The following is a 14,894-nucleotide window of genomic DNA, read 5'->3' on the forward strand; positions in this document are numbered from 1 at the left end:
GCAACACTAACTGCTGACTTGGAATGGCACACAGGTGACTTAGTAAGAACATAACATTGGTCAACATGAGTGACCTATACACCAGAAATTTAAAATTTGTGAGACAAATGTTTTTTGCTTCGGTAGGCATTTGGATTCACTGAAGGACACAATGCAGAGGCTAACAAGCGATAGATATGTGTTGTAAATAGCCACACTGAACGCTAGCGTATTTTATGCTGTTAGCTAGAAAAATATGGAGTTGCCTATTCCCTTTATTGAACGTATCTGTGATATTTAGTGTATATTCAGCATTACTTGGGTTATTACATGCTTATTTTAAGAATTACTATATACTTGTATATTAAGCAATCCAGATTTTTGCTTAATCTCCATCTGTATTATAATGATTTTTTACCTTAAGTGTAATTTTCTGATGTGAGTAAAAGTTTGCATGCTACTAACATAGTCATTTCATAGTATTATGATTTTCATCTTTAACAGCAATAAATACTAGTAGAGAGAATTAATCATTACCAGAAGTTTAATAGGCCAACTGAAACTATGAAACTGAGAGCACAAGTTTATACCTGAAGGATGTCACACAGCAATCAGCAACTTATTAAATTTTCAGCATTACATATTCACTACATTGACTGAAAAATAGAGTTTTATTGAAGTGCTCACATTTTCTTCTATGCACAAGCTTTTTGGCAAAACATTATATTAGAATTTTGAACTTTGATACATCTCATTTGAAATTGTAGTTTATAAGAAGAATACCACATATTTTTATTATTGCTTTCCATTTTTGTTTTCAGTTGAAGAAGTCCTTAGTTCAGCCTTTGAGACTCGGTGTTATAGTGCTAGCTTTCATACGCTTTTTAGTGTATGCTCAGAGTAAGGAGCATTTTTCAAAGATTTTATATATTTTGAGACTTTTCATTTTTTTTGGAGCTAGAATTGTCCGTTCAAACAGATGAAAGTGGGAAGCCAACACAAGGAAGACTGAAAGAAGGGAAAACTGAAACATTGAAAACTAAGCACAATTAATATTTTCACTTATTTTCCCTCTTTTCCCCTTCTTCTTAAGAGAAATAATGCATAGCAAATGGCTCTAATGGTTTCCTGGTTGTGTGGCAAAATTAATATAAACAGACTGTATTTATGTTTTGTTCCCAAAGTTGTGAGTTCATTGGTCTCACAGGAGAACAGTATGGCAGTGACTCTTTTAATGTCTGTAATGAAGAATACAATGTCATTGAACTGCCTTGGGACATTCAAGTCTCAAAGGCTCAAATCTGTGAAATGGAATAAAGGCTCTATTTCTATTTTCTGAATGTTTGGAGCACTCAGCACCTGCCAAAGAGTACTCAGCATCTTGCTGGATTATCCCTATGAAACAGAAGATTAAATAGGGTGAAAAAACACTAATCCACAGCTCATCTAGCACATATACTGTCTACAGCAGCAGGCACCAGCCAGCAGCTGCTAAATTTTGTCCTTTCTGGAAGACAAAAATATAGATTGTTTTTGATTCTGAGAAGTATCCGCTGTTTCTTTGATAGGAATTTGGATATTTTAATGTAATTATTCTACCATTAGTAAACTTAGAAAAAAATCAACAATGTTACTTTTTCATTGCATATTTCTTAATGAGAAAAGAAGTTAAGTTTTGGTTTGGTTTGGTTTGTGGGTTGTTTTTTGTTTGTTTGAGTACATAATCTGTCATTTGAAAGGTTTGGTGTACATAGAGTAAGTCAGGTAACTACAGATTTCACTACCAGATGGAAAGAATCAGGGGGTTTCTTCTGGGGAATTCTGGATATCCAATAAGTAAATACTTATTTTACTTAATAATCATTAAGTAAATTTATTTTACTTAATAACCATTAAGTAAAAAAATGCAATATTCCACTCTGTCCATGGGATGCTGCTCTGCAGTTCTGATTTAGATGGTAGCTAATGGATGTGTCTACTTCTAGTACCTTTGCAGTCCCATACATTTTACAAGGAATATTCAGGTGATTAAAATTTTATGTGATATTAAGTAATATGTAGGATCTAAGCTTAATCTTTATTTGAACTACATGAGTGGCTGCTGAGAGAAAATTTTGTTTTTATGTTATTCAAATAAATGTAAATTTTATTGTAGTGGTGGTTTGGATTGAGAACAACCTTGAGTATAAGGATGTGGGGTTATTGGTTGATGAGAAACTTAACATGAGTCAGCAATGCACACTTGCAGCCCAGAAAGCCAATTGTACCCTGGGCTGCATCAAAAGAAGCATGTCCAACAGGGCAAGGGAGGTGATTCTCCCTCTCTACTCTGCTCTTCCTTACTATGAGGGTGTTGAGGCACTGGAACAGGTAGCTCAGAGAAGTTGAGTATGCCCCTACCTGGAAGTGTTCAAGGCCAGGTTAGATGGGGCTTTGAGCAGCCTGGTCTAGTGAGAGATGTCCCTGCCCAAGGCAAGGGTGTTGGAACTAGTTGATCTTTAATGTCCCTTCCAATACAAAACATTCTATAATTATGTGATTTTAACATACTGCTCAGCAAACCATTAATCTGTTTTAACATCTTGACTTTGTAGGTGAAGTTGGGTATTCATGATAATTTTGCCTTCTTACAGTATCTTTTGTATTTTCATTCTTAGCATAAGAAAGCACTAGTTGAAGTAGATTTACAGTGAGGTATACTTGGCCTCTAAAAGGTGGAAGATATTAAGCATAAACTATGTTTTTCTACTTTTATGGCCCACTGATCAGAATAATTGCTAAGCTTCATGAGTGTAAGGTTTCTGTGTTCTTGTCTTCTCAATTCAAGACTGTTCCAACTAGTAGAACATTCTTCTAGTAGGTTGTTTTGGATCTTAGTAGTTCTCAAAGTCTGTTTGTTGATTTTCAAATTTATTACTGATAGAGCATCTAACCTAAATAATTGACAGTATAATGAGTAAAGCCATTCGTAGTTGGAAGGAAAACAGAAGGAAGCATTGTTTTAAATCAGAAATTCAGTAGCCCCTTACAAAGCAAATTTTTGCTAGGCAACATGTTGGCAATGTGTTCTGAATGAAAGATTTGTGAAAGGATACAGCAATATTTTTTGGTTTCCTACCTATGGAATGGTGTTTTTTTTTTTTGTTTGTTTGTTTGTTTGTTTCTTTTTTTCTAAAGAAGAACATGTTGGAATATTAGAGTAATAAGAAAAGTGGAAATGCCTGGGATTAATGAAATTAATAAGAAGACAGTGTAATGATAATCCTCGATATCTGGGGCAATTTGAAATGACCATTAAAGTGTTTAGAATAACAGATGCTTAGACTTGAAAATGATCAATAACATGACTGTGAGACAGCTGGCTTCATTAATTGAAGAAATTAGCTAACTGGCTAGGAACTTTCATCTGGTTAGGTCAATTAAGAACAAATGGTTGAATAGAAGGGAGTTGTGCTTTGTTGGTTCAAATAAAAGAAGTTCAGTAAAAGATTTAAAAAGTCACAGATGGGTGTCTAATTAATAACAAAACCAACCAAACAAAAAAGTCTTGAGTATTTAAATGGGAAAAAATGCCTGAGCAGGCATAAGATACCAAGTGTATTGTGGACAGGTACCTGAGGACTTCAGTGAAAAGGTTTGGTTGATTGAAATCCATTGGAATAGACAGTAGCAGAAGTAAATGCCTGTCTCACATATAGCCTTTAATGTAGTTAGTTCTTCTTCTACTCATTCAAGAAATAGGATTTGGTAACATGTCAAAGTGATCTGAGGCATGTTTAAAACCTTTGCTGTGATGAAAAAAAAAAAAAAAAAAAAAAAAAAAAAAAAAAAGGTAGTGATAGATACCACCAGCTTCTAACTGAAAAAAGCACAGCATACAAAACTTCATATAATGAATTTCCACTTCCTTGGAACACCACAGCTAAATAACTGCTTTTACTGTAAATTGCAAAGTGTTTTAATCAGCTAAACACAGACTCCCATCTCTGCTCAGAAGTGTCTTAGTTCAAGGCTTTGCATATTTCAGTTCCAATAAAATTCAAAGTTCATGACCTTTGAGTGACCAAAGTGAAAGGGTGCACTGGAAGAAAGATGAACATCTGTGACCTTGTCAAATGAAATGAATTTCAGTGAAATCCAAAGCAGTGCAATTGACATTGAAGGTCTACTGAATTCAGCAGAAGAAGCTCTCTGAAGTCCCTAGTCCCCTTGCTTGGCAGTAGAGGAGTCTAAGAAGATAAGGAAGGAGATGCCAAAAGGGACTGCTGCTGGCCAGAACCAAGCAATGAGTGATGCTGGTTTTGCCTCTGTGACAGCAGATTTAAGAAAGGGGAAAAGAAGTCCTGTGCAACATCAGCTGGGAAAGAGGAGTGAGAAAATGTGAGAAAAACAGCCTTGCAGACAGCAAGGTCAGTGCAGAAGGGGGCAGAAGGTGCTCCAGGAGCCAGAGTAGAAGTTCCACTGTGGCCTGTGGAGAGGCCTCTGGTGGAGCAGGCTGTCCTCCTGCAGCCCATGGGTTCCACGGCAGAGCAGATCTCCACGCTGCAGCCCATGGAGGAGCCCCCGGTGGAGCAGATGGATGTGGCAGCTGGAGGAGGCTGTGGCCCACAGAGAGCCCCCGCAGGAGCAGGCCCCAGGCCAGAGCTGCAGCCTGTGGAGAGGAGCCCATGCAGGAGCAGGGAGCCGGGGGGGAGATGCCGCCCGTGGGGCACCTGTGCTGGAATAGTTTGCTCCTGATGGATGGACCTTGTGGTACAGAGCCATGTGGGAGTAGTTCTTGAAGAACTGCTCATCTGTGGGAAGCCCCCGCAGGCTCAGTTCAGGAAGGACGGCATCCCATGGATGCCCTACATTGGAGCAGGGAAAGAGACCGATGATGAAAATAATGAAAGAGTGGAGAAGATGAAGTGTTAAGGACTAACCACAGCTGCCAATTCCTGTTCCCCTGCACTGCTCAGGGGGAGGATATAGAAAATGGTGGACTGGGGGGGGGGGGGGGGAAGGTGTTCTTATTTTGATTTTAGTTTCTCACTTTTGTAGTCTGCTAGTGATAAGCAATAAATTTTATTAATCTTTCTATGTTGAGTCTGTTTTGTTCATGATTTAATTGGTGAGTAATTTCCCTGCCCTTATTTCAACCCTTGAGCCCTTTTCATTGTATTTTCTCCCCTTTTCTTTGAGGATGGGTAGTGAGAAAACAGTCGTGGTAGAGTTCAGCTGCCTAGCAGGGTAAAACTACTACAAGTGTTAGAGTACAAGATGACAATATTAATGCCAGTTCAGCACATGGCAACGTGCTGAGCATTAAGGCTGTAAGCAAACAACTAGGCCTAGAGGTTACGCTAATTGAGCAGAATATGAGAAACTACTATACAGAACCAAGGAACTTGCTGGGTCAGACAAGTAACTGTATGTGATCAGATGTGTATTGCTACTGGGAAAACGTGCACAGTCTTTCTTCTGTGATCTGGAGGACCAGGTGGGAGGAATCCCTTGGATGCTTCTGTCCATCAGATTGGTGCTATCCTGTCACTGGACAACACTGAAGAGAGCTTGACTCCACCTTCTTTCCAGCCTTCTTTCAGGCCTTTGTATACATTGATAAGATCTCTCCAGAACTTTCTCTTCTCCAGGCTGAGCAGTCCCAGCTGTCTCAGCCTTTCCTTATTGGACAGATACTCCTGTCATTTAATCTTGGTGACCCTTAGGTGGACTCTCTCCAGCAGCACTACGTCTCATGTACTGGGGATGTACACCATTAATTACCTGCCTCCAACAAGATTTTGTGCCACTGATCACCACCTTCTAGTCCAGGCTGTTCAACTTGTTTTCAATTAATCTCACAGTCCACTCATCCAGTCTGTACATCACCAACTTCTCTGAGGATGTAGTGGAAGATGGTGTCAAAAACCTCACTGAAACCAGTCAAGGTAAAAAATATTCATTGCTCTCTTTTCATTTACCTAGCCAGTAACAGCTAGCAGTAGTAATAGTGAGCAGCAGTAGAGTTTCTGCTCCTCAAATGGATTTACATGGCAAGGCTTTTGTTGCCAGGGAGTGGGAAGGTGAGTGTTACAGTGGTGACATCTGTAAGAGGCCAGGGGCTGCCTTCATGTCAGAGGTAGCCATTTCCAGCTGGCTCCAAAACAGATGGCACCACAGGGCAAAGCTGAGCCCATCAGCAATGGTGGTGGCTCTTCTGTGATAACATAATTAAGAAAGTGTAAAAAACACTACAGAGTGGCTGGGAAAGAGAGGAGTGAGAAAAATGTGAGAGAAAACAATACTACAGATACCAAGGTCAGTGAAGAAGGAGGGCAAGGAGGTACTCAAGTTATTGGAGCAGAAGTTCCCTTACAACCTGTGGTGGGGCCCATGGTGAAACAGGCAGCCCCTGCAGCCCCATGGAGGACCACATCGAAGAAGATATCCACACTGCAGTCCATGAAGGACCCCATACAGCTGGATATGACCTGAAGGAAGTTGCGGACTGTAGAGAGTCATTGCAGTAGCAGGCTCCTGGCCATGACTGCAGCTCATGGAGAAGAGCCCACACAGGAGCAGGTTTTCTGGCATGTTCTGGCAACATGTTGAGGACCTACACTGGAGCAGTCATTTCCTGGTAGGACTGTAGCCCATGTAAAGGTCCTGTGCAGTTCGTGAAGAACTGCACCCCATCAGAAGGACCCACATTGGAACAGGTTGTGAAGTACTGTATCCCATGGAAGTAACACCAGAGTGGATCAAGGGAAGAGCATGAGGAGGAAGGAGCAGAAGAGACAAAGCACTGTGGACTGACGCAGTCCCAGTCCTCATCTCCCCTGTGTTACTCAGGAGAGGAGGAAGTAGAAGTAAGGAGGGAAACCAACACAGCTTCTCTGTCACCATATTTTACTTATTGTCAGTAATTGATTTGAAGTGTGATCAGATGAGGATTTGCCATTACACTTGAGAATCATAAATGAAATGAAAAGGAAAAAAAAAAAAAAAAAAAAAGAATTATTAAACAAACATTAGTCTATATCATTCAGTGATATTCATGGGAGAATTTTGCTGCTATTTACACTTATCGTTTAATAATGTTATTCCCATTCTTTACCATTCTTCATTTCATTGCAGTGAGACCAAAGATTCTGATTATAATTGCATTGTGCCAGACGTTATATGTAAATGTATTTCTTGTATTCTTAGCTCCTGACAAGATCCAAATTCATTCTTAGGCAAGATAGCTGTAGAAATTATCCAAGTAGATTTGAATTTGAAGAGGAAGATAGCTAGGTTCCAGTTACAATGCCAAGAAATACATGGAAAACAAGAATTGCAGGAGCTATGATTTTGAGCCTTATATCTAGAATAAGATTTAAGTAAAAGAGAATAGAAGAGAGAAGACACTTGGGTGTAAATGTAGAAAGCAGAAAAATATTTTTTGTTGTTGTGTACTCGCTATCCCACAAAGAAAAGTTCAGAGCAGTACTAGTAAACATATTGTAACACAAAGACAATTAATATCCATTGGCTAAATCTACTGTGATGCACCTTTAAGGAAAAAAGTGAGAGCTTGAATAATTCTCAGCAGATGCTAAATGAAGTCTGGCTATCAGAAATAGCAAAGATAGGGCAAATGCAAGACTGCAGTTATTCCTAATATGAAAGGCTTTTACATTTACCATTCTAGTGCTTAATTCCCTACCACTACACCTTTGATAGCTTGGAAACTTTAGTAACGTGCCGATCACTTAGCAGTTAGGTAACATAAAGAAGATTAATTATTAACAATAAATTCCTGCAGCTTGGCAAATCTTAAACATCGATAAAGAAAAGGGTTGGAAATATTTATGTAGCTGTCTATTGCCCTTGTGAGTAGATAGTGCCTGTGAGCTATGAAAGTATTTTCCATACATTGATTAAATATGTATTCTATAACTCATAAAATGTAAAAAGTGCCAGAAATTAACTTACTGTATTTTCTGTAAAAAAATTATTAAGAACCAGAAATGGTTTAGAACGGTAATGTGCATAATTCTCAGTTGTTTTTATCTTGTTATTTGAGACTGCATAAGGAAAACAAAAGCAAATATTTAATACTTCTCCTACCTGAGAAATAATTACACTAATTAACTGAACATTTATAATATGTTCTTCTGATGGCTCTATAACTAGCTTCCATTCATAGTAATTCTCCTTGTAATTATCCTTATTTTTACAACACATATTTATAACACCATTCTAAACACTTATCTGTTAAGGCCACACCGGTGTAATGAAGGTGAAGTGCTTTTAGTTTTGCCACAATGCCAACACTTGACTTTAGACTTTACAAAAAGCCTTTGTAGTTGATTAACACTAAAGAAGATATATGAAATCTGTAAAGTGCCGCTAGATATTATATTAGTTAACACAACCGATAAGTCCAAATGATAGCAAATGTGGGGTCTGATTCAGAATTTTTGTACTGTTCTGCAACTTAATTTTGATAATCATTTTTAGATGTAGTCCTGTTGTAGTATTCACTTCAAATTGGTCTTCATGCGAGAATTGCACTTAGCAATTCCATTTGTAAAAAATCATGCAAATGACAGGGAACGCCAGAAAGTTTTTATAATTTTTTTAAGAGAAATTCTGCTTTTGTACCTCTTAACCAAAACAGTAAGTCTTATGACTCACTAATAAAACTCTTTAGGTTCCACTGAGAATATTCAGTGTTCTCCAGACATATCGCCTAGGATAGGTTGGGTGGGAAATCATCTTGAAGAACATAGGAATGAGTAGGGTAACTCGTCCCCACACATCTGCAAAGAAATGAAGAGTCTTTTCTACAAGGGAAACTTTCTTTTCTTTTTGAATGCAAATGGAACAAAGGAAGAACTTTTCTTCAGCAGGATCGTTGTGACACCATGCCTTTAGCAACTATTTCTAGAACAATATATTATTCACTCTCGCCCTTTCCTGTTCCTGTGATAAGTGTAATATCATAGCAATGCCTTTTCAAAATATTCTAACAGAAGAAGAAGGAATTAAATGGAAAGTCTACACTCGCAAAGAGGAGATCTGCATTTCTTAAGCTAACCAGAAGTGAGTTTTTCCATTCTCTTCAGAGAAGCTAGAATTTCACTGCACAGACTGTACAGTTATAGAGCCTAAAAGCACCACATGTGTAACAGGGAATTTCATCATACAGAGTGAATTCTATAGAAGTCAAGAGATCCTGCAATAGGAAAAGAGAGTTTATAAGTCTTGAACAGCACACATATGTATATATAAAGGTATTTTATAAACAAATATGTATTATTGTCAAGGAGATTTATTTTTCATTCTCTACACACCTAGATATTTCTATTTTCTGTTTTTCATCTCTTCCATTTACCATCCAAAAATAATTTAGATTTTCCTACTGAATTTCCAGATTATTTTCCTGTTTGAACCAGCACAGCCAAAATAATTTTGCTACTGAATTTAATTAATCGCTGTCTTCTGTAATGGATCCTCTATGCTGGTTCTGTTTCCATTTTTTAACCCAGGAGACTGGTTGAAAATGTGGAATAACTATAACTTTTTTTTTTTTCCCCATCTGCGCAACTTTTTTTTTTTTTTCCTTCTCATCACAGCCAGGATCTGTTCTGGCTCTTCTATTTCAGATGATTCTTTTATATTAAATTATCACTTTCAATTTGATCTGTAGTACTATTAATATGTCAATGTTTTTATTTATCCTGAGACCACAGTGGATAACACAGTGAAAAGTAGTTCATTTTTTAATGTAGAGTATTAACTACAGTTATTCTAAGTTTTGCAGGTACAAGCCTAATTCTAAATTGTGATACATTGTAAAGCTGTGTGTTGCTGTTGCTCATGTGAAGGATGAAGAACTTAGAGTGGAAAGCATTTTGTGATAGTCATGTTCCTATATCAGACTAAGCATCAAAAAATTGGGGTATTTATAAACCTGAATGAATTTTGAGAAGAAATATATATATATATATATATATATATATATACATATACATATATATTATGCCATTTTGGTATATATATTGGTCTACCAAATATAATGAACTTAGCAGAAGTCTTTACTGTGTGTTTCTTTTCACATTATGAATAAGCATTGCACAATCCAGTTTCTAAATATTAGTAAAGATCTATTGATCCCACACCATAATGAGAAATAACAATTCTCTTTCTGAGGATCAGATATGTTGATGTAGCAGAAAATCTGGTGTAGGATGCATAGGACTCATGCCAAAGATGTCTTTGGAATCAGATTGGGAACAATCTCACACAACATGTGTCCTGCTTGCATTTTCTGACTTAAAGTCAGGAACTTGAAGTTCTCACAGAAATCAAGAAGTGTAAGATTGTTGCAAGATACGTCTTCTCATCCTTGATGTTATTTTTAGTTTGATTGCATCTGCAGTTTTCATGCCTCTTCATTCAAGGTTTGATGTCTGCTAGTGCATACTGACACCGAGCTAATCAAAATTTTCTTGATTAATACTGTATTTTTGAGTCAACAGACATTATGTGCAAATGCAAGTAATATTTGTCACTTAATTTTAATCCTGTATTTTCTTGTCAAAACAGAAATTAAGTTTCTGTGGCACTACATTCTTCTTGGACCTTCTGGACTACATAAATTATATGTCTTACCTGTGCAGAATGATGCTTATTGGTAATTCCATTTGTTATTTCAATAGGTGTAACCTTCAATAAAAAATATGTTTTTCATATTTAAATAGAAATGTTTTCCTCCTCTGAGGTTTTCTCTACAGTTTCAAGGTAATAATACCAGTGGGGAATCTAATTTTAATTTCAGCAATCATTTTGGAAAATTTACTGAGGCAGAAAATGTATTCAAAAAATTTGACAAATCATAAAAATAATACATATCTACTTCCAGGTTTTCTGGAAGAGACAGCAACAGAAACTATCTTGGATTTTACACCCCAAATTATAAAGACCTCTGTTTCATCTCTCACTGTCAACACATTGTCCTAGTAAACGGCAAATGAAGGCCTGCAGAAGCTACCAAAGACATGCCTACACTAACCAGTTTTGCAGTGTTACGATAAAAGAACCAACACAAAGCTTTCTGTCCTCTGCTTGTCTCATTGGTGACTTAGTCCTTAAACATCAGAATCACTTAAGTAATGTTCTCTAAGCAGAAAATGTTAAATATAATAACAGCATGAGATTCATTTAGGATAACATTCTTGATTAAGCGAGGTACTAGGAAATACACCTGGAGGCATTCTGGGACTGTTTTTTCAAAGGTATCTCTATCTGCATGGAACTATTTGGCATGAATTTCAGTATTTGTGAAATGATTAATAACATTATCTGAAAGGGCCAATAGGGAGATGTTTTTAATTAACTCTGAAGCTATTAAAAATAATGTTTCCTTTTTTTTTTTTTCTTTCTTTTTCCTTTTTTTTTTTTTTTCTGTTTTTCTTTTTAATTGCTGTGTGTCTTTATAGGAATAATAATGGATCATAGAATCATAGAATCATAGAATATCCTGAGTTGGAAGGGACCCTTAAGGATCATCAAGTCCAACTCTTGACACCGCACAGGTCTACCCAAAAGTTCAGACCATGTGCCTAAGTTCACAGTCCAATCTCTTCTTAAATTCAGACAGGCTCGGTGCAGTGACCACTTCCCTGGGGAGCCTGTTCCAGTGTGCAACCACCCTCTCTGTGAAGAACCCCCTCCTGATGTCAAGCCTAAATTTCCCCTGCCTCAGCTTAACCCCGTTCCCGCGGGTCCTGTCACTGGTGTTAATGGAGAAAAGGTCTCCTGCCTCTCGACACCCCCTTACGAGGAAGTTGTAGACTGTGATGAGGTCTCCCCTCAGCCTCCTCTTCTCCAGGCTGAACAGGCCCAGTGACCTCAGCCGTTCTTCGTACGTCTTCCCCTCCAGGCCTTTCACCATCTTCGTAGCCCTCCTCTGGACACTTTCCAACAGTTTCATGTCCTTCTTATACTGTGGTGCCCAGAACTGCACACAGTACTTGAGGTGAGGCCGCACCAGCGCAGAGTAGAGCGGGGCAATCATCTCCCTTGACCTACTAGCGATGCCGTGCTTGATGCACCCCAGGACACAGTTGGCCCTCCTGGCTGCCAGGGCACACTGCTGGCTCATATTCAACTTGCTGTCTACCACGACCCCCAGATCCCTCTCTTCTAGGCTGCTCTCCAGCGTCTCATCGCCCAGTCTGTACGTGCAGCCAGGGTTTCCCCATCCCAGGTGCAGGACCCGGCACTTGCTCTTATTGAACTTCATGCGGTTGGTGATCGCCCAGCTCTCCAACCTATCCAGATCCCTCTGCAAGGCCTTTACACCCTCATTCGAGTCCACAACTCCTCCAAGTTTGGTGTCATCAGCAAACTTGCTCAAAATACCTTCTATTCCTACATCCAGATCATTTATAAAAATATTGAAAAGTACCGGCCCTAAAATGGAGCCTTGAGGGACCCCACTGGTGACCGCCCGCCAGCCTGACGCAGCTCCATTTACCATAACCCTTTGGGCCCTGCCCGTTAGCCAATTGCTCACCCATCGTATGATGTTTTTATTTAGCTGTATGGTGAACATTTTGTCCAGTAGGATCCTATGGGAAACTGTGTCAAAAGCCTTGCTGAAGTCCAAAAAAATCACATCAGCTGGTTTCCCTTGGTCCACCATACGGGTGATCTTATCATAAAAGGAAATCAGGTTAGTTAGGCAGGACCTACCCTTCACAAACCCATGCTGGCTGGGACCAGTGACTGCTTTGTCCCCCAGGTGCGCCTCAATAAGTTCGAGAACCATCTTCTCCATGATTTTACCAGGCACTGACGTGAGACTGACAGGCCTGTAATTGCTAGGGTCTTCTTTCTGACCCTTCTTGAAAATCGGCACAACATTTGCCAGCTTCCAGTCTACCGGGACCTCTCCAAATTCCCAGGATCGTTGAAAAATAATTGAGAGAGGTTCCACGATGACGTCCGCCAGCTCTTTCAGCACCCGGGGATGAATCCCATCCAGACCCATGGACTTGTAGGGATCCAGGTGGAGTAGCAAATCCCGCACATGTTCAGGGTCGGTTGGGAGTTTGTCATCCCCACCATCCCGGTCCTCCAGCTCAGGGCACCCTGGGTCCCGAAGCCCATCATCGGCATTGAAGACAGAGGCAAAGAAGCGTCTCTGCTTTGCCTATGTCATTGTCTGTGAGGAGACCTTCCCTATCAAGGAGCGGCCCTATGTATTCTTTAGTTCTTTTTCCATTCACATATCTAAAAAAACCCTTTTTATTTTCTCTCACAGACACAGCCAGCTTCAACTCTAGGTGTGCTTTGGCCACTCGAACTTTCTCCCTACAAACACGAACAGCATCCCTGTATTCTTTCCATGACACCTGGCCCTCCTTCCAGTAGCGAAACACTCTCTGTTTCCGCCTAATCTCCATTAGAATGTTCCTGGTCAGCCACGCCGGCCTCCTGCCCCGCCTGCCTGACTTGCGATGTTTAGGAATTGCCTGATCTTGTGCTTCTAGGAGGCATCGCTTAAAGAGTGACCAGCACTGGTGGACATCGAGGCCTTCAAGAGCAGTTTCCCAGGGGACCTTGCTGACTAGTTCCCTGAGCAGCCTGAAGTCCGCTTTCCCCATATCGAGGGATGAGGTTATGGTGGCACTTTTCCTTCTGTCACCGTAAATTTTGAACTCAACCACTTCATGGTCACTATGACCAAGGCTGCCACCAATCACCACATCTCCCACCAGACCCTCTCTGTTTTCTAGCAACAGGTCTAGGAGGGCACCTTTCCTAGTTGGCTCCGTTAGCACCTGCACCAAGAAGTTATCATCTAGGTGCTTCATGAACCTCCTGGACTTGCTCGTGTCAGCCGTGTGGCACTCCCAGTTAACGTCCAGCAAGTTGAAGTCCCCCATAAGGACAAGGGGAGTTAATCTTGAGGCCTCTCTTAGTTCTGTAAAGAATAATTTATCGGCGCTATCGTCCTGGCCAGGTGGTCTGTAATAGACTCCCACAACGACATCCCCTTTATTCGTTCGTCCCTTGATCCTTACCCAGAGGCTCTCAACTTTGCCATTGCCGACCTGAAGTTCCACACAGTCCAGCCCCTGCTTCACATACATCGCCACCCCACCACCTCGCCTACCCTGCCTGTCCCTCCTGAAGAGCCTGTAACCATCTATCGCAACACCCCAGTCACAGGACTTATCCCACCAGGTTTCGCTTATGCCGATGATGTCGTAGTTGCGGGACTGGGCCAGGACTTCTAGCTCATCCATTTTATTCCTCATACTGCGTGCATTCGTGTAGAAGCACTTCAGGTGCGTCTCCTTACACTCAGCACCTTGTGGATCTGACCAAAGGACCTCACTGGCACACAGCCCCTCTGATTCTAGCGTACCATCCCTTAGGTCTTCACCGGCGCGCCTGGTTTTAGCCCCTTCCCCCTTCGACTCTAGTTTAAAGCCCTATCTATCAGCCCTGCCAACTCCTGACCAAAGATCCTTACCCCTCTCCGAGAGAGGCGCATCCCATCCGGTGCCATCAGGCCCGGTGTAGCATAGACCTTCCCTTGATCAAAGAACCCAAAATTCTGCTGGTCACACCAGTCTCGAAGCCACGAGTTTATGTGAACTGCACGCCTTTCAGCTTCGATCCCCCCTATCGGAAGGACAGAGGCAAACACAACCTGTGCCCCTGATCCTCTAAGTAGTCGCCCCAAATCCCTAAAGTCTCTTTTGATCGCCTTCGGACTTCTCGTTGCTACTTCATCGCTACCAGCCTGAAAGACCAGTAGCGGGTAGTAGTCAGTGGGCTGTACCAGGCGCTTGACTTTCTTGGCAAAGTCTCTCACCCGAGCCCCAGGGAGGCAACAGACTTCTCTGCGGGTTGGGTCCGGTCGGCAT

Source organism: Aythya marila (genome assembly GCF_965140915.1).
Source record: "Aythya marila genome assembly, chromosome: 1".
Classification (NCBI taxonomy): Eukaryota; Metazoa; Chordata; class Aves; order Anseriformes; family Anatidae; genus Aythya; species Aythya marila.